At 47.5% G+C, this 21,393-nt stretch overlaps 1 protein-coding gene across 1 annotated transcript in view; it reads left to right on the forward strand.

Annotated features, from left to right (window-relative positions):
* LOC144510380 (heparan sulfate glucosamine 3-O-sulfotransferase 4-like) overlaps nucleotides 1-21,393 on the forward strand; it is a 238,212-nt gene that overhangs the window by 121,842 nt on the left and 94,977 nt on the right. The window lies entirely within an intron of this gene.

A 21,393-nucleotide genomic window follows, 5' to 3' on the forward strand; every position in this document is an offset into this window, starting at 1 on the left:
ATGCTGGCGTTGGACTGGGGTAAACTCAGTTAGAGTTTTAACAGACTTTAACCTGGTGTTGTTAAAACTCTTACCGTTCACATTTACCATGGCTTATCCACCTAACCTACATTTCTTTGTGACACTAGGGGGCAACTTAACATGGCCAATCCACCTAACCTGCACATCTTTGGACTGTGGGAGGAAACCGGAGGATCCGGAAGAAACTCACTCTGACATGGGGAAAATGTGCAAACTCCACACACACAGCCATCCAGAGCTAGAATCGAACCCAAGTCTCTGGCGTTGTGAGACAATGTTAACCACTGTGACACAGTGTTGCCTTTATGCAAATACATCTCATTTGTTTTTGCTGCATCAATAACATTCTGCTGCTAACACCCCCTCTCACTGCCTGATTCCCAGAGTCCTTGAATTAGGAATATTGAGCAGATTTTCTCAAAAAATGACTAAGGGCGCGATTTTACGGAAAAAATTCTGTGGGCGGAATTTTACGTAAACAATTCTTAAGTGCCAAACGAGTGAGAAAATGGGAGAGAATCACGCCAATTTTTTGGGAAAGCTCCCAGTCGCAACTGTATGGCACTTAGTTAAAAAAAAGAGCCAGGATGCGATTCTTGTCAGCAGGGAGAGGAGCAGAGCCTAATCTTGCAGGTGAAGCCAGCTGCTGAGCTCTTGGGGTACCATTGCGCAAGTGCCCCGATCTCTCAGTGCACTGCGAGATCTCCTTCACCCTCCCCTCCACCACTCCCCACCCAGACATCAGGACCTGCCACTGATCACTGCTGTGCTGGTCTCCTCCTACACTGCCCCCATCACGTGCCCCCCACCCTTGACATTGCCCCCATCAACTGGATTTTGCCCCCTGCCCCGCTCCCCCCCTGCCGATTGCCGCCCCTTTCTGGATGCGAAGCCGATTTCATCGGCAAGTAAGTGCTGGTAAGATCGCGAGACATAAGAAACCATGTGCAATCCTGATTCTTCACCTCTGCTCCTATGTTACTGGATCGTCTCGCTGATCAACTGTCAGGACAAGCCAGTAAGATTGCGCCTAAGTGCAGAACGAGCAAGAAAATGGGAGAGTTTGAGACTGTTTTTGGCTGAGTTTGAAAATGCAATCGTATGATACTGGGCCTGATTTTACCATCACGTTACGCCCGTTTTCAGGTGCGAAAACTTGGTAAAGTCAAACATGAGATGAGTAGCGTGAACAGCACCTGCCTCTGCACCTGTTCCCCTTTACCAAGGCCCAAAAATGGCCGCGATCAGGACCGTGCCCAAACGGCACGACGGCTGAACGCCCAACTTTACCGGCCTTCCCCCTTTACCACCGCGTTCGCCCATCCAGAATCGATGCAAAACAGACACGCTCCACAAAAGTCTGATTCGGTCGTTATAGTTAGAGAGGAGGGGGTGCCTAACATCCAACGGCTCTTTGCTTGAGATCAATGGGGGGGGGGGGGGGGGGCGGCGGGGGGGAGAGGGGGGGGTGGCGGAGGGAGGGGAGTCCACTGCCACTCTGCCTGAGATCAGTGGGGGGAAGGGGGGGCCCGCTGCCACTCTGCCTGAGATCAGTGGGGGGAAGGGGGGGCCCGCTGCCACTCTGCCTGAGATCAGTGGGGAAATTAGCTTCACTCCCCACTGGCAAAACGGTGCCGGTTATATTGCGTACGGCGACAACCTGGGTGCAGCGAGCCGGTAAGATCACGCCCTAGATGTCATAACGCTGAGGAGTGGGCCCTAAACACGCTGGTCCGGTGCCATTTTCAAAGGGTGCCCCAATCTCAGTGCACTGGAAGACCCCCGCCCTCTCCCCAGGGACATCAGGACCGCCTACTTAGTGGCATGTTTTCCCCCTCCCCAAAACTGGCATCTGGGCACTCCCAATGGGTCCCCCTTCATAGCCTCACCCCTCCATGCCCCCCATACTGCCCTGTCCCTTCATGACCCCCACTTAGGCCCCACCCCCTTGGCACTGCCCCTGGCACACTGGCAATGCCAGTGTGCTGAATTGGCATTGTCAAGTGGCTGCTGCCAGTGTGCCAGGTGGGCACTGCCAGATGGGCACTGCCCTGCCATGTCCCAAATACCTGGCCTCCGAGCCCCCCCCCCCCCCCACCCCCCCCACCCTTCCCGGGCGTGGCCATCACACCTGGTATCCGCTAGTGGAGACCAGCAGTGATTTTTGCTGTCTTCACGCCAAAGCTGAGGGTCAGAGGATCCTGGGAGTTGGGAGAATCCGGCATCGAATAAGCTAAGTGTATTCAACTGCTAATTTAAATATGCTAATTGGCCTCACACCCTTTCTGGGCGCAATCCATTTTGTGCCAGTGGAAAGGGAACAAAATGATTGCAAACTGTTTGGTGCCGGGAGTAAAATCCGTTTTTAAGCCTGCACACAATTTTCCCAGATTACCACGATCTGCACCAGGCATGATGAGGCCTGTAAATCACCTCCATTTAACCTACAGCTATTCTGGTGCAATGAGGGACAATTTATTTTGCTCCTCATTGTTGCAGTCAGTCCCCTTCCTTGCCGTTGTGACTCATAGAGTGGGCATACTCAGGGCTGATAGTCACAAACAGCCAAGCAGCTTGAAAGGCTGAAAGCCTTAAAAGGATATATGTAGTATTGACTTAGTCTCTTGTGCCATGCTGTTCGCCTTTGGGCTGAAACTCTTTGCAAACAGACTCAAGCAGTCACGTTGGATGTTGCATATGAATACAAGTAAATAATTAGTTTAATTGCTTCACTCTTGAGGGTGCTTAAGTCCCTCCTTGGCTTCAACACTCTTAGCTCCATAACCTCTTCCATCTTTGACAGCTAAACCTTCATCTGAAAACTGCAGTACCAACTCATATCAGGTTGTAGAAAACTTTCTCTTAATCTCTCTGCCACTCTCTCTTCCTTTAAAATTCTCCTTGTGCCTACTTCTTCGACCAAGCTTTTGGTTATCTGTCTTTGTCTTCTGTGGCTTGGTGTCAGTTTTCGTGTAATTATGCTGTCAAACTCTTTGGGATGTTTTCTGTTAAAGGCATTATATAATTGTTAAATTGTTGTTGTTGACTCTTGCAATCTCATGGGTTCTAGTAACCCGCTATGATCCGGGAGTCTTCCATTTAACAGACCATTTGATAGTGGATGTATTGCAGCAGTGCCCAATTCTCTCCCGACTCAAATTCCAATTTCCCGCAGTATTCCTGTGGGCACCTGGGTTTATTTTATCCCACCTCTGGGTGCTGGACCAATCGTAGTGTTCTCACACCCATCCGAGCTCAGTGAACAAAGAAGAATGAGGATAGAACCTCAGTTTATCTTGTCTTGTATGGGGTCAATGTGAACTTGCAGAGAATTCAAGGAAAGCAAGAAGGAAACCCTGTGGGAAGTTTAGTGTTAGGTCCAGCTCATTTTAAGTTCCCAGACCTCATAGGTGGGATTTTTCTGCCCCACTGCACTGGTCGATTAATGTAACGGGGTGAGAAATATGAACGGGAGGCAAAAAATGCGAATGGTGTCGGGCAGGGAAGGGCGTGAGGCTGATTAAAAAAATTACAAGATCATTTAAATCTTAATAGTGAGCCCGGAACACAATAGTCCGGGTTCACTTAGCTTTCCAACCTCAACCGGTAGAGGTCCTAACCAGTGGTGATAACAGATAGTTCCCACCAGTGGGTACCAGATGTGATGACTTGGCCAGTGGGACCGGAAACCATTGAAGCCCCCTGGGTGGTTGGGGCAGGGGTGTGCAGTGCCTGCCTGGTACTGTCAGCCCGGGACCCTGGCACTGCCCATCAGTTCCCTGCCATGGGGGCAGGGCCTGACAGGTGCAGGGTCTGATGAGACGGAGCCAGACAAGAAGTGGGGGAGGTCGGAAGGAGAGGAGAGGAGGGGGGAGCTCTGCATCATGCGTAGGAGACTGGTGGTGGGGCCGGCAATCAGGGGTCAGGGTCACTGATCGGGGGTTGAGGAGGGCAATGAGGGGATCGGGGCTAGCGATTGGGACACAGATTGGGGGGGGGGGGGCTGGCCTGCAATCAGAGGGCGGTGATTGGGGGGCAGCAATTGGGGAGGCCAGTGATCAGGGGAGATTGGCGATTAGGGAGCACCAGCGAATGGGATTCGGGGTCGATGATCGTGGGGGTGGGAATCGGGGGGCTGGTGATCAGGAGTCGGGGCCAGCGGTCAGGGGGCCAGAATTGAGTGTCAGGGCCGGTAATCAGGGGTGAGTGAGAGGATGGAGACTGGCAATTGGGGTGAGGGGGTGAGAGACCACAGGCCAGTGATGTCCAGGCCGGGGTGGAGGGGGGGGCGGGGGGGGAGGCGGGGCAACCATTTCCATGGGTTCCATGGGGGGAGGTAAACAGGATCTCCCGGTATACTGGGAGATCAGTACCTATGCACACTGGCACCTTGAGCAGTCTGCCGCTGGCCTCTCTGGCTGAATTAGGCTCTAGGCTCTGCCCCCACCATCCCCCACATCAGCGTGAAACTCCCGACTGCGAAACGAATGGACTGAGTGTGGGAAAATTATGCTGGATAACTCACTGAAAAATCAGACTTTCAGATTGCCATTATATATTGCCCCATATGCCTTTCCCCTGAGTTTTCAGTCCAGAGTATCCAATTCTCTCCTCAAAATTCAGGTGCCTTAAACTGGGTGCATACAGTCCTTTTCTGCATGTCCCTGGTGCTTCACTGCCATGTAATGACCAGAATTGTACCCAGTTTCCCTGGTGTATGAAGTTCATCTGGGCGAAGTGTAATGCCTTCCTTTAACTTCCCAGCCTATTAGTGCCCACCTTAACTAAACTTTTACCTCCTGTTCAGCACTTTCTTAACCTTTTATCTTGGTTTTATATTTAATTGAACCCACCATGCTCTCTGTGGCTTGATCTTATCTTCAAGAATAAACTTTTCTGTCAATGATGGCTGCTCAAGCTCACAAAGGAAGATCAATCCTTGGCAGTGGGTAAGGATCTACAGATTGTTCCTGTCAATTTTCAGGACAAGTCAGCACCTTCTGGGAAGAGGGAAGCAAAAGCAAACTTCTGAGCTCCCTGTTGGTGGGGTCAGGATCTGTAGGTTGCCAGTGTCCACTGTTACTTTCCTCACAGAGACTGCTAACTTTTTAGAAAAAAAGAATCCTCATGATTGTCAAAGGAAAGAAAAGCAGTGGACAAGATTTCACTATTTAAACTTTAACTTCACAATCAAATAACAATCCACGCAACTCAAACAGGCAATCAAATAATTGATCCAATAAAGATATGCCTCACATCATTACAAGTACCCACATCACTCCTCTCACAAATGTAGCACCATGTGCAACCTCAGACTTTTCAACTTGTCCTCCGCGATATAGTGCCTCTTCACACTCAATGGATTTGGCCCCCTGAGTTGCTTTCATCAATGGCCTTGATCCTTCCAAAATTCCTGGATATGGTCACATCCAAGCAGCACACCTCTACATAACCTCCCTAGCTGTGCTCAAAACAACCTTGATGGCACAGGATCCCCAGATACTCCCTACCCTTACCCCTTTAAATGGTCTAGTTTTAAAGTTTATTTATTAGTGTCACAAATAGGCTTACATTAACACTGCAATGAAGTTACTGTGAAAATCCCCTAGTCGCCACACTCTGGTGCCTGTTCGGGTACACTGTGGGAGAATTTAGCATGGCCAATGCACGTCTTTCAAACTGTGGGAGGAAACCCACACAGACACGGGGAGAATGTGCAGACTCCACACATTCAGACACCCAAGGCCAGAATTGAACCCGGGTCCCTGGCACTGTGAGGCAGCAATGCTAACCACCGTGCTGACTCTGGCAAGGTAGTGGTCTTGACCTACCCACAATCCCTCCTCTCACTGTCTTCAGCTCTCTGTCCTATCCAACTATATAACACAGACAGTAACACATTCTCTGTTCGATTCTCTGGGCAGGATTTACGCCACAATCCATCGCATGTTTCACGATGGCGAGGGATGGCCTGCAATTGGCCGGATCTTTTGGTCCCATGTTGTCAACAGGGTTTCCTGATGAATGCACCCCTTGCCATCGTGAAACTCGCAGCAGGGGTGCACTGTCAATGGGACCGGATCCTGCCGACATGAACAGCCGACATGTTCCGGCCTCTGAATCTTCTTTCTGCATGCTTCTTCACTGGAATCTGTTTTGAACTGTAGGCCTCAGACTAGTTGTAATTCGAACTCCCAAGTAGCTGTCTATTTATCAGTCGCTCTTTAACTTTCATCCTCAAAGTTACCTCAGGTCACATGCCATTTCTCAGAACTAAAATGCTTGATCAGGAGTCCAATTGCACTCTTTTAAGAATACTCCCCAGTTTCATTTTGTAATTAAAGGGACATCACACCAAAAGGAAGTACAGGCTTTTTTCAAAGCTCAGGGATAATCACAATACATGCCAGTATGAGTTATCACCTTCTGGAGAAGTGAAATGAAACTACAATTCTCTGTTCTCTGCAGAAATCCAGGGCATGATCTTACCACCTTGCTGTGTCCATCGATCAGCATGGCGAGTTGGGAAAATAGTGTGAGATGCCAAAAATTTGATTTGCGCCTGGCATGAAACAGTTTGCGACTTCCCAGCCTCTTGATACTGGTGCAGACTGCTTCACACCAATTAGCATGAATTTGACTGGATTTCAATATCATTAGCGCAGAACGATGCGCTGAGCCTCAATGCATGTGGTCGGGGTATGGAAATCCTGTGGAAGGCAGATCACAGACAGATTAGTCACATCTGTGGGGTGCAATAACATTTAATTGTGATTTTTTAATTGACAATTACCAAACCCAAACTAGTGCATGCCTTCTTCCATACCTTTCCTGGAGTCCATAGGCATCATTGAGGCCTTCCCTGCCTGTTGGGCCCCTCAGGGGCTGGGTGTCTTATTGACCCTTTTAATCATGTTTTGATTTGATGTTTTAAGTTTCCTTTGCATTGGTTTATTTTGTTTGGGGTGGTTCCCCCTCTTTTTAAGGAGCCACCCATTTTATTTTGTCCCTCGGTTTATAGATAGAACATAGAACAGAACAGTACAGCACAGAACAGGCTCTTCGGCCCATAATGTTGTGCCGAGCTTTATCTGAAACCAAGATCAAGCTATCCCACTCCCTATCATCCTGGTGTGCTCCATGTGCCTATCCAATAACCGCTTAAATGTTCCTAAAGTGTCTGACTCCACTATCACTGCAGGCAGTCCATTCCACACCCCAACCACTCTCTGAGTAAAGAACCTACCTCGGATATCCTTCCTATATCTCCCACCATGAACCCTATAGTTATGCCCCCTTGTAATAGCTCTATCCACCTGAGGAAATAGTATTTGAACTTTCACTCTATCTATCCACTTCATCTTTTATAAACCTCTATTAAGTCTCCCCTCAACCTCCTCTGCTCCAGAGAGAACAGCCCAAGCTCCCTCAACCTTTCTTCATAAGACCTACCCTCCAAACCAGGCAGGATCCTGGTAAATCTCCTCTGCACTCTTTCCAGCGCTTCCACATCCTTCTTATAGTGAGGTGACCAGAACTGCACACAATATTCCAAATGTGGTATCACCAAGGTCCTGTACAGTTGCAGCATAACCCCACGGCTCTTAAACTCCAACCCCCTGTTAATAAAAGCTAACACACTATAGGCCTTCTTCACAGCTCTATCCACTTGAGTGGCAACCTTCAGAGATCTCTGGATATGGACCCCAAGATCTCTCTGTTCCTCCACAGTCTTCAGAACCCTACCTTTGACCCTGTAATCCACATTTAAATTTGTCCTACCAAAATGAATCACCTCACATTTATCAGGGTTAAACTGCATCTGCCATTTTTCAGCCCAGCTTTGCATCCTATCTATGTCTCTTTGCAGCCTACAACAGCCCTCCACCTCATCCACTACTCCACCAATCTTGGTGTCATCAGCAAATTTACTGATCCACCCTTCAGCCCCCTCCTCTAAGTCATTAATAAAAATCACAAATAGCAGAGGACCAAGCACTGATCCCTGTGGCACTCCGCTAGCAACCTGCCTCCAGTCCAAAAATTTTCCATCCACCACCAGCCTCTGTCTTCGATCAGATAGCCAGTTACCTATCCAATCGGCCAACTTTCCCTCTATCCCACACCTCCTTACTTTCATCATAAGCCGACCATGGGGGACCTTATCAAACGCCTTACTAAAATCCATGTATATGACATCAACTGCCCTACCTTCATCAACACACTTAGTTACCTCCTCAAAGAATTCTATCAAATTTGTGAGGCACGACTTGCCCTTCACGAATCCGTGCTGACTATCCCGGATTAATCCGCATCTTTCTAAATGGTCGTAAATCCGATCCCTAAGGACCTTTTCCATCAACTTACCAACCACCAAAGTAAGACTAACCAGCCTATAATTACCAGGGTCATTTCTATTCCCTTTCTTAAAGAGAGGAACAACATTCGCCACTCTCCAGTCCTCTGGCATCGTCCCCGTGGATAGTGAGGACCCAAAGATCAAAGCCAAAGGCTCTGCAATCTCATCCCTTGCCTCCCAAAGAATCCTAGGATATATTTCATCAGGCCCAGGGGACTTATCGACCTTCAGTTTATTCAAAACTGCTAGTACATCCTCCCTCCGAACATCTACTTCCTCCAGCCTTTTAGCCTGTAACATCTTCTCTTCCTCAAAAACATAGCCCCTCTCCTTGGTGAACACTGAAGAAAAGTATTCATTCATCACCTCCTATCTCTACTGACTCCATACACAAGTTCCCACTACTGTCCTTGACCGGCCCTAACCTCACCCTGGTCATTCTTTTATTCCTCACATAAGAGTAAAAAGCCTTGGGGTTTTCCTTGATCCGACCCGCCAAGGACTTCTCATGCCCCCTCCTAGCTCTCCTAAGCCCCTTTTTCAGCTCATTCCTTGCTAACTTGTAACTCTCAATCGAGCCATCTGAACCTTGTTTCCTCATCTCTACATATGCTTCCCTCTTCCTTTTCACAAGACATTCCACCTCTTTTATGAACCATGGTTCCCTCACTCGGCCATTTCCTCCCTGCCTGACAGGGACATACCTATCAAGGACACATAGTATTTGTTCCTTGAAAAAGTTCCTCTTTTCATCCCTTTCCCTGACAGTTTCAGTTCCCATCTTATGCCCCCTAATTCTTGCCTAATCGGATCATAATTACCTTTCCCCCAATTATAAACCTTGCCCTGCTGTACGGCCCTATCCCTCTCCATTGCAATAACAAAAGACACCGAATTGCGGTCACCATTTCCAAAGTGCTCTCCCACAACCAAATCTAACACTTGGCCCGGTTCATTTCCCAGTACCAAATCCAATGTGGCCCCACCTCTTGTCGGCCTATCCAACATATTGTGTCAGGAAACCCTCCTGCACACACTACACAAAAACTGCCCCATCCGAACTATTCGACCTACAAAGGTTCCAATCAATATTTGGAAAGTTAAAGTCCCCCATGACAACTACCCTGTGACCCCCACACCTATCCATAATCTGCTTAGCAATTTCTTCCTCCACATCTCTATTACTATTTGGGGGCCTGTAGTAAACTCCTAACAACGTGACCGCTCCTTTCCTATTTCTAACTTCAGCCCATATTGCCTCAGTGTGCAGATCCCCCTCGAAGTGCCTTTCCGCAGCCGTTAAACTATCCTTGATTAACAATGCTACTCCTCCACCTCTTTCACCAGCTTCCCTACACTTACTGAAACATCTACACTCTGGAACGTCCAACAACCATTCCTGTCCTTGTTCTACCCATGTCTCCGTAATGGCCACAACATCGTAGTCCCAAGTACCAATCCATGCCCCAAGTTCATCTACCTTGTTCCGGATGCTCCTTGCATTGAAGTAGAGACACTTCAACCCACCTTCCTGTCGACTGGTACCCACCCTTGACCTTGATATCTTCCCCAATACCTCACTACCCTCAACACTGACTTCTGGACTACAACTCCTTTTCCCACCCCCCTGACAAATTAGTTTAAACCCCCCTGAAGAGCCGTAGCAAATTTCCCTCCCAGGAAATTGGTGCCCCTCTGGTTCAGGTGCACCCCGTCCTGTTTGTACAGGTCCCACCTTCCCCAGAATGTGTTCCAATTATTCACGTAGCTGAAATCCTCCCTCCTACACCATCTGTGCAACCACATGTTTAACTGCACTGTCTCCCTGTTCCTCAACTCACTATAACGTGGCACCGGCAACGTACCAGAGATGACCCCATGTTTTGTCTTGGCTCTCAGCTTCCAGCCCAGCTCCCTAAATTCCTGTTTTAAATCCCCGATCAGTTTATTTGGTCTGCCAAAAAGATGCCTTCACCCATACCATCTTGTTGACTCTACAACTTCTTAACCTTATGTGTCACACTGCCAAGTCTAGGTGCTCCCCCCCAACATGCACATTAAAGGTGCAGGCGGTCAGCTTGTTCTGCGCCCTGTGGCTTGTGATACTCTTGATGAGCGGGGCTGCTGGAGTGAGTTCTAGAGGCCTCTGTGTCTCCTGGCTCTGCTAGGCCTGGAGGCCAAACTGCATCTGCCCCAAGGTAGTGTTAGCCCTTAGCGATGGCTCTGAGTCTGGACCATGCTTCCAAGGTCTGCAGCCATGCTCCTCAGCAACTCGGCCATGCTTTGGACTCTGCCACCCACGGCAATCGTTTCCTGCCCCAGGCTTTCCACCACGGTCATTAGCCTTGCAGTGTTGACCTAGATGCCACGTAATACCAGTACCACCTCCTGTGACTGAAGGCTGTGGGACTTCTTCAGACAGCCTTTTAGTTGCTGGAATGTTACTCACAGCCTTTCCTGCAATCCCCAGCTGCCTCTGTATCTCCAGCAGCTTCGGGAGAACCGATCCCAGCGGCTCAGTACCTCCAGCTGTCTCCTTGGCTCCGGGAGAACTCTGTGTGCCCGAGCCCTCGTACCTTCCCGCCTCCAATTGACGTGAATCAACAGCTGTGTGGTGCTCATCAGAAAGTGCTCTAGAAGCCTCACCACTAACGTCCCACTGTGGTGACCGTACCTGTGCAGGTGGGTGGTGCATGTGATGCCTGTGTCAAATGTTGGGTACTTTCCTCGGAGGTGTCGTCAGAGCCTTCCTCTGAGGACTACTTGCATGCCAAACAGCATAAACAGCAAGTGATAGACAGAACGAAGTAACCCCACAACCAACGGTTCAGATCCAAGTTCTGCAGTCCTGCCACATCCAGAATGGTGGTGGACAATTAACTTACTGGAGGAGGAGGCTCCACAAATATCCTCATCCACAATGATGGAGGAGCCCAGCACATGAGTGCCAAAGATAGGGCGGAAGCGTTTGCAGCAATTTTTAGCCAGAAGTGCCGAGTGGATGATCCATCTTGGCCTCCTCCAATGGTCCCCAGTATCTTAGATTCCAGTCTCCACCCAATTCGATTCACTCCACGTGATACCAAGAAATGGTTGGAGGAACTGGATACTGCAAAGGCAATGGGCTCTGATAACATTCTGGCAATATTACTGAAGAGTTGTGCTCCAGAACTTGCTGCTCCCCAAACCAAGCTTTTCCAGTACAGTTACAACACTGGTATCTACCCGACAATGTGGAAAATTGCCCAGGTAAGTCCTGTACACAAAAGGTAGGACAAATCCAACCCAACCAATTACCAACCCATCAGTGTACTCTTGATCATCAGTAAAGTGATGGAAGGGGTCATCAACAGTGCTATCAAGCATCACCAGCTCAGCAATAACCTGCTCAGTGATGCCCAGTTTGGGTTTCTCCAGGGTCACTCAGCTCCTGATTTCATTACTTTCTTGGTTCAAACATGGACAGAAGAACTGAATTCCAGAGGTGAGGTGAGAGTGATAGCCCTTGACATCAAGGCCACATTCAGCTGAGTGTAGCCTCAAGGAATCCTAGCAAAACTGGGATCAATTGGTATCAGGTGGCAAACTCTCCACTGGTTGGAGTCATACCTGGCACAAAGGAAAATGGTTGTGGTTGTAGAGGGTCAGTCATCTCAGCTCCAGCACATCTCTGCAGGTGTCCCTCAAAATAGTGTCCTAGGCCCAACTATCTACAGCTGCTGCATCAATGACTTTCCCTCCATCATAAGGTCAGAAGTGGTGATGTTGTCAATGATTGCACAATGTTCAGCACTATTCGCAACTCTTCAAATACTGAAGGCAGTCCATGTTCAAATGCCTGGAAAATATCCAGGCTTGGGCTGACAAGTGGCAAGTAACATTTGTGCCACACAAGCACAGGGCAATAACCATCATCAATAAGAGACAGTCTATCCACCGCCCCTTGACATTCAATGGTGTAGCCATCACTGAATCCCCCACTGTCAACATCCTTGGGTTACCATTGACCAGAAACTCAACTGGAGTCACCCAGTGGCAACAAGAACAGGTCACAAGCTTGGGATACTGTGGCGAGTAACTCACTTCCTGACTCCCCAAAGTCAGTCCACCATCTACAAGGCACAAGTCAGGAGTGTGATGGAATACTCCCCACTTGCCTGGATGGGTGCAGCTCCAACAACACTCAAGGAGCTTGACAACATCTAGGACCAAGCAGACCACTTGATTGGCACCACATCCACAAACCATTCCCTCCACCTCTGACGCTCAGTAGCAGCGATGAGTACTATCTACAATATGCACTGCAGCAATTCACCAAAGATCCTTAGATGTCATCTCCCAAACACAGGACCACTTCGATCTAGAAGGATAAGGGCAGCAGATACAGGGGAACACCACCACCTGAAAATTCCCCTCCAAGCCACTCACCATCCTGACTTGGAAATATATCGCTGTTCCTTCACAGTCGCTGAGTCAAGATCCTGGAATTCCCTCCCTAATGGCACTGTGGGCCAAACCACAGCAAGTGGTCTGCTGCGTTTCAAGAAGACAGCTCACCACCATCTTCTCAAGGGCAATTAGGTGTGGGCAATAAATGCTGGCCAGCCAGCGATGCCCATGTCCCATGAATGAATAAAAAAAGTCACGCACTTGGAGCCTCCGTGATGGCATGATTCATAAGGAGGCTCTTTGATTGCACTAAGCGTCAAAAGATTGTGATGTGGAACACGCCAAAAGAATCGGTGCAGAAACTACTGTTTTCTCGCCTTAATGATACTTAGAAATATTTTGGAAAATTTCTGCCCCCAATCTCTATATATCTCCTGAATGTGGCAATTCGAAAAATCAGTGTCAAGGAAGAAATTTATTTTGTGCTTTCACAATCTCAGATGTCCCAAAGTGCTTTACAGCCAATGAAGTACTTTGGAAGTGCAGTTACCATTGTACGGTTGGAAACATGACGATCAATTTGTGATTGTCCCACAAACAATATTGCAATAAAAAAGATAATATGTTCACAGTGATGTTGCTTAATGGATAAATGTTGGCCAGGACACCATGAACAATTCTTCTGTTCTTAACATAGTGTCACAGATCTTTACATTCATCTGAGAAGCTATTTGGGGCCTCAGTTAAACATGTCATCTGAAGATGGCACCTCCAACAGTTCAGCACTTCTTCAGTAATGCACTGGAATGTCAACCTACATCATGTGTTCAAGTTTTCAGAATGGGGCTTGAAACTATGATCTTCTGATTTAAGTCAGCCTTTTGCTAAGATCAAGCATCTGATCAAGCTCATGATGGGGTACAATGCCTCATCTTGTCAGCTTGGATCTTGTTTGTCTCTTTTGGGGGACCTTGAATTGGATTCAATTGGATTTTGAATTTGCTTTTTGGAGCAAGCAAGGAATGGATTTGGGTTTGCTTGGTCCATTCTGAGCATTGGCTTTGTAACTTTAAGAATGGAGTTCGACCACTGAACCAATATGACACCCAGATATAATTCAAGAATGTTTTGTAATACTAGACATTATCTATGATATACTTTCAAATTGTAGTTAGCTTCTGTTCAGAAGTATGTACCTCACGAATCACTGGTTATATCTGAACTCCTTGCTCACTAACTTATCTTGCCATCTGCTTTGTATAAAATGCAGCAGCCATTTTACACAAAACAAAATCCCACATACAGCAGTGATGTGAATTCTGTTCATTGTTTACTAGTGTTCATTGGAGGAGGGCTGTTGTCTGAAAATGCCAAAAGGACCTTTGGCCTTGCACCACTAACCCTTTTGTCATTTAATCTGCCCTCTCTTCTACCCTATTATAGGCCACCCCAGAGGAAACATTGTTTGATTGACAAGTCAGGCTCTGATCGCAGCAGTCACTTTCACAATGTTTGTTGACATAACTCAAGTGGTTTCAAGTATTAGTGATTTTTAAAACTTCAAAGGGCCTGGATGATAGACACTTTTGTTAGCTTACCATCCAGACCTTTTTTCAGAGGAGAAATTTATCAATGGATCATATTTTTTCAAAGCTATTATTTTTGTCAGATCCCACTATTAACCATGATGTACATTAGTTCTATAATTTATATAGTGAGTCAATGGGCATGGAATTGCCAGATCTTGACATAAGTGACAAGACAGAGCCTGAGGGGGTAGAGTTTGGCATAGAGATATGAGGGGGCATAGTGGGTGGATGCAAGTGTGGGGCTTGGCATTAGGGAACATAGAGTGTAAGTTGAAGAATATGGCCTGGCATAGGAGATGAGTGGAAGGGCAGGGGTACATTGACCATTTCCAAGTCCTGACCTTGCACTGTTGACAGTGTGCCCTTGGTGTGATCTCTTGGTAGGCACTCTGCTCATTGATGACAGCCACGGTCACATTTCAGTTAAGAAAGGTGGGTTAGTTCCACAGGCTGCAGGCCCAATCAGAGGTGGGCGCTGCCATTGTAGGAAGGACGACCACAAAACTTCGGTGCCCTCTGAAGATGTTTCTACTTTTTCGAATTAAAGCGTGACCACAGCTGCCAAGGCACCCTGTGGGAAGAAACCCCTCCAGAAGATAGCCTGCTGCCCACAGCACCTCCTGTGGAGGGAAGAAACAAAAAAGGCTTTGGAGATTCCCCAGCCTGCAGCCAGGAAGCTCACACCAGGCACCTGCAGGGCTTTGACCTCCGTGGGGGACTTGTCTGCACCAGGTAGATTTACCTGCATCCCCGATCTGGCTTTGGGCCCTTAAATATTTAGATTGGCTACCCTCACTGTTGGGTTTCCTCCCACTTAACAGCAAGATCAACGTCAGGCAGGAGTGCATTGGACCACGGCCTGGTGACCTTCGAATGAACAGGATGAGCTTAATATTTTAACTGCTACTGCTAGAGTCCAACATGTCTGTAATCATCCCCTCTCTCTGCAGGACAGTATAGTTCTGTCCCATCTCCTGGCAGGCCCACAGTGCATGATCATTAAGTGTGACAAGCTTTGTTCTTTTGTATTTTTACAACAAAACCACCAATTTATATAGCCTCTTTAAAGTAATAACACACTCCAAAGCGCATCACAGGAGCACTGTAAAACAGACTATGACCACAGAACTGTTGTGGGAAAATCACCACTCGGACTCAGACCTAAAGATTCAACATGCAGTTTTATCGGACAAAGCTTTGGGAGAAGCGCTGGGCTCTCCGCAGTGCGCACAGTCACCTTCTCAACTTTACAGTGGCAGTTGAGCATCACTATACATTTTCAAATAATAGACAAGTACGGACATTAGTCGTTAGCACATCGTTATACATAGAGTAGACAAGGACAGACATTGGCAATTAGCACATCGTTATACACAGAGTAGATACATTTATGCATTTATTTCCCCCATCAAAGACTGATCTCGTTACAAAAACTCATTGTTTTGGTTCTGCTTTATCTCAAGCTAAGGTGCCTCAAGGTCTGATCTGTTTCCTGCAGCAATTTAAACACTACCAGGTTTTAACTTGCTGTGCAATGTCTGTGCCCAAGTCAGCACATCTTAATGTCTTTTCCCAGAGTCCATTTTGTGCCAGGTAACCATTTCGTATCCTTTAATTTTGATTTTACTCTAACAGAACCAAATAAGATATTAGGGCAGATAACTAAAAGCTTAGAGACAAAGGTAGGTTTGAAGAAATATCTTAAAGTAGGAAGGTGAGATGGAGCGATGGTATTGGGTTTTCAAACTTTCTGCCTGGCTTCCATCTTCAAACCCATCTCCTTGAGACCAAGAAGATTACGCCCTCTGTCTCAGTCTCTATCTCTTCATCACTGTGCTTTTCTCTCTTTCTCTTCATCTATTTCCGTTTTATCTCTGTTCTACTTCTGTTTGTTTCTTCCTTTCTGCTTCTCTCTCTACATTACAAGAGTGTCAAAACTTCAGAAGAATTTCTTGGACTGGAAATCACTGTGGAACACGATGAGGTCATGAAAAGGCACTGTATCAATCCAAGCCTCTCTGTTTTTAAAATTGGTGACTTCTACCATTAATTCAAGCAGAGAGAAAATCTTAGCCATTGGATACATAGTGGAACAAAAAGGACTCAGCCTACAACATATGGAGGTCAGAACACCGCCTGATTCTATTACCTACAATTAGGTTACCATAAATGGATCATGTTTGACCTTTCCTCTCATTTAAATGCATCAGCTCCATCACCAATGTTACAGCAGTAGAACAGAATATATTTAGAATAAGTAAGATCTACATAAGCAGAGTGCAGTGCCCAACCTCTTTCCACCACCAACACAAGGAACCTGTATTACAACAAGCAAAGCAGGGTAAACACCAGTCTCCCAGAATGGACAGTGTTGTTTGTTATCAGCTTGTGCATTGTCAGAATGAAGCAATTACAAATAAATACTATAACATGCACTGAAACACCAGGGGAAGATTTATTACTGGAATATTAACATTAATGTACTGAAACAAACATTAATATTACAGTAATAAACACATTCAAACACAGGAAAGATTTATTTCTGGCATATTAACACTAATATAGTAAAGCAAACATTAATATTATAGTAATAAAAACACTCAAGCACCAGGCGATGATATATGACTGGAATATTAACTCGAATATACTGAAACAAACATTAATATTACAGTAACAAACATATTCAAACAATATTACTGGTGCTGCAGAGTTTAAAATTGGAATTTTGAGGAGAAACAGGGTATCGTCTCAGACCCATGGGGCCCGATTTTACCAAAACTTCACGCTTGTTTTCGGGCGCAAAATCGCGGTAAAGTTGGGCATCGGGCCTATACCGCGATCTGCACCTGATTCCGAGCAGATCGCGGCTTTACCGACACCCGATTCGGGGCGGGTCCGGCCCGCGCCCAAATCGGGCGGCCCAATGATTTAAATGCATTAGCATGCATTTAAATCGACTTAATAAACCGCACGCAAAACCCTACCGCCAAATCCCACTTTACCGTCTGCTGGCCCGTTCCGAATCCGTGCTTTTAGCAACCTGCAGAATAAAAGTCTGAAGCGGATGTCTATTCTGCAGGGCAACCTCCGAAGCCCTCTCTGACCTTGTGAAGTCACCATCCTCCTCGACAATCCTTCGCGGACCCCCCCCCCCCCCCCCCCCGCTAACCACCCCGGCAGAGCCCCCCGCCGGATCAGACCCCCCTGGGAGGCAGGCCCTCCCCGGCAGAGCACACCCCCAACCTACCTCGATCACTGGTCTCCCTCCACCATCCTTCCGTTAGCAAGATAAGCTGTATGTTCCTCAGCTAGATCCACTTTGGTCAACACAAAGATGGTCCTTCTGCCCTGTGGATCCATCTGGTTCACCAAGTCAGTTACAATACTGCGTCCAAGATGGTTCAGTAGATGCTGAATGCAGCATTGTAACTGACTTGGTGAGCCAGATGGACCCGTCACAACCCCTCTCTTCCTCCCCACCCCGCCACCCCCACCAGAGGCTGATCTGGGTCCCGTCCCCTCTCCTCCTGCCCCCCCCCCCCGCCCCCCCCCCCCACTAAAGGCTGATCTGGGTCCCGCCCCTCTCCTCTTCCCACCCCCCCCCCCCCCCCCCACCCCCGAGGGTGACCTAGGTCCCGCCCCCTCTCCTCCTCCCGCCCCCCCACTGCCACCCCACCCCCCACAGATCATCTGGGTCAGAGAGCCGCTCTCTCTGCTTTTTTTCTCCCCGCATGGGCGTGCTGCTTTGGATTTTTTTTCGAACTGCGCATGCGCAGTTCAGAGCTCCGATCTTTCCGGCAGCGCTAAGCCCCGCCCACAGCGCGAATCAGACCAGAGCCAGCAAAACGTGTATGGGTGCGCTGGAAAGAGGATTCCAGGTGCGGATCTATTTGACGCCTAGATTTGGCACTTAGGGCCCGATTTTACCAAAACCTCCGGCCCGTGCCCGAATCAGGCGGCCCGATGATTTAAATGCATTAGCATGCATTTAAATCAACTTAATGAACCGCGCGCCCAACTCGACCGCCAAATCCCACTTTACCATCTTCTGGCCCGTTCCAAATCCGCGCTTTTAGCGACCTGCAGAATAAAAGTCTGAAGCGGATTTCTATTCTGCAGGGCAACCTCTGAAGCCCTCTCTGCCCTTGTGAAGTCACCATCCTCCTCGACAATCCTTCGCGGACCCCCCCCCCCTCCCCCCGCTAACCACCCCAGCAGACGCAGACCCCCCGGGTCAGACTCCCCTGGGAGGCAGGCCCCCCCCAGCAGACCCCCCCCCCCCCCCCCAGTGGGTGATCTTCTGGGTCCCACCCCCCCCCCCTTCCTCCCCCCCGCCCCCCCGCCCCCCCCCAGATGATCTGAGTCTGAGAGCCGCTCATACTGCTTTTTTCTCCCCGCCCGGGCGCACTGCTTCAGATTTTTTTCGAACTGCGCATGCGCAGTTCAGAGCTCCAATCGGTCCGGCAGCACTAAGCCCCGCCCACAGCGCGAATCAGACTGGAGCCAGCAAAAAGCATATGGGCACGCTGGAAAGAGCATTCCAGGCTCAGATCTATTTGATGCCCAGATTCGGCACTTAGACTCAAAATGGTAAAATCAGACCCTTCGACTCAAAATGGTAAAATAGAGCCCATAATGGAGTAATTGAATCAGATTAGCTTAATTTTCTTAACTACCACTGCGAGAGTTCATCATGTCCATAATCAACCCCTCTCCCTGCAGTGCTGTATAGTTCTGGCCTATCCTCTGGTAGCACCAAAACACATGATCATTAAGTGTGATGATTTTGTATTTTTACAACAACACTGCTAATTTATATTTACCCTGTTTAATGTAATAACATACCCCAAAGTGCTTCCACAGGAGCTGTGTAAAACAAACTATGACCACTGAGCCACATAAGAAGATATTAGGGCAGAAGACTAAATACGTAGTCAAAGAAGTAGGTTTGAAGGAATATCCTAAAAGAGGGAAGTGAGGTGGAAAGATGATATAGGGGTTTCCCAAAGCTCAGGGCCTTGGCAACTGAATGCACTACCATCAATGATGGAATGATTAAAATCAATGATGTTCAAAAAGCTAGAATTAGAGAAGCACAGGTAACTAAAGGCCTGTGGGGTTGAGTGGGATTACAGTAACAGGGAGGGAAGACGTCATGGAGGGATTTGAAAACAAGGATGCAATTTTAAAATCAAAACACTGCTTGACTGGGAGCCAGTGTGGGTCAGTGAGTGCTGGGGTGATAAGGGAATGAGACTTGGTATGAGTTAAGACACAGGTAGCAGAATTTTGGATGACCTCAAGTTTATGGATATGGGAGACCATTCAGGAATGCATTAGAATAGTCAAGTCTAGGGCTAACAAAGGCATGAATGATGGTTTCAGCAGCAAATGAGCTGAGACAGGGGCAAAGTTGGGCGAGATGGAAAATGTCTTCATGATGGTGGAAATATGAGACCTGAAGCTCATCTCATGTTCAAATATACAGTAAGACTGCGAACAGACTGGTTTAATATCAGATTATTGCGAAGGAATAGAGTATGCAATGGAGGCCAAAAACAATGGCTTCCTTTTTCCCAAAATTAAAAGGAAGATGTTTCTGCTTTTCAAGAATTTGTTTTGCAGGATGTGGGTTTGCTGGGTAGACGCCAGTGTTGTAAATGTACTGGAAGAGCTTGGCTAGGGGTGCGCAAGTTCTGGGACACAAGTCTTCAGTATTACTGCCAGAATATTGTCAGCGCCCATAGCCTTTGCAGCATCCAGTTGCTTCAGCAGTTTCTTCATATAACGTGGAGTCAATCAAATTGGATGAGGACTGACATTGGTGATGCTGGGGACCTCTAGAGGAGGCCTTGACACTTCTGGCTGAAGATTGTTGCAAATGCTACAGCCTTACCTTTTGCATTGGCGGGCTCCCCTGTCATTGAGGATGGATTTCCAGAGCCGCCTCCTCCAGCAAGTTGTTTAATTGTCCATCACCATTCACGACTGGATGTGGCAGGACTGCAAAGTTTAGATCTGATTTGTTGGTTGTTAAATTGCTTAGCTTTGAAGCAATCCAGTACTGGATGTCAGATGAGCTACATGATAATTTAGCAACAGTGGAGGAATCGAGTGAGGAAACAGATTCTAAACTTGGAGAGTATTTGGAGATAAGCGTATGTGGGTGAAAATGATACACTGAGAACAGGCTGTCATTGCTGAGATCACAGCTCACTATATCCTTCATAATTCAAACAAAGTTTTAACCAGCGAGCATCTACAGTGTTGCTTCATGGAAATAGAGTATGGCAGAGATGTACAGAGAGACAAAGTGAAAGACGGTGAGAAAGAGCATGGGAAGTCGAAACAAATTAGTGACAAAACACAAATGCAGGGACAGATTAATTGAGATAAGATAGCATTCTGCAGGGAGAATTGTGAGTGCAAGACAAGGAGGTATAGATAATAGTATTGATTGAAAAAAGCAAAATATAGAGATACACAGACACAAAGAGAAACAGAAAGCAGAGGCAGTGGTGACTTAAATGGAAATAAAAAACACTTAGGGTGGCAAGGGTGCAAAATATACTCTGGGCAGAAGATTGCAATGTCCACCACCAAAAGTGGCTCAGCAGCACTTTACTTTAGCGATGGAAAGGAATAGGTATATACCGAAGGGCAAGAGTTATAGCTGGGGGAAAGGAAATTATGATGCGAATAGGAGAGATTTAGGGTGCATAGGTTGGGGAAGAAAACTGCAGGGGATGGACACAATTGAAATGTGGAGCTTGTTCAAGGAACAGCTACTGGGTGTCCTTGATAAGTATGTACCTGTCAGGTAGGGAGGAAATGGTCGAGTGAGGGAACCGTGGTATACTAAAGAAGTTGAACCTCTTGTGAAGAGGAAGAAGGAGACTTATGTAAAGATGAGACGTGAAGGCTCAGTTCGGGCGCTTGAGAGTTACAAGTTAGCCAGGAAGGACCTAAAGAGAGAGTTAAGAAGAGCCAGGAGGGAACATGAGAAGTCTTTGGCAGGTAGGATCAAGGAAAACC

Source organism: Mustelus asterias, chromosome 23, assembly GCF_964213995.1.
Source record: "Mustelus asterias chromosome 23, sMusAst1.hap1.1, whole genome shotgun sequence".
Lineage (NCBI taxonomy): Eukaryota > Metazoa > Chordata > Chondrichthyes > Carcharhiniformes > Triakidae > Mustelus > Mustelus asterias.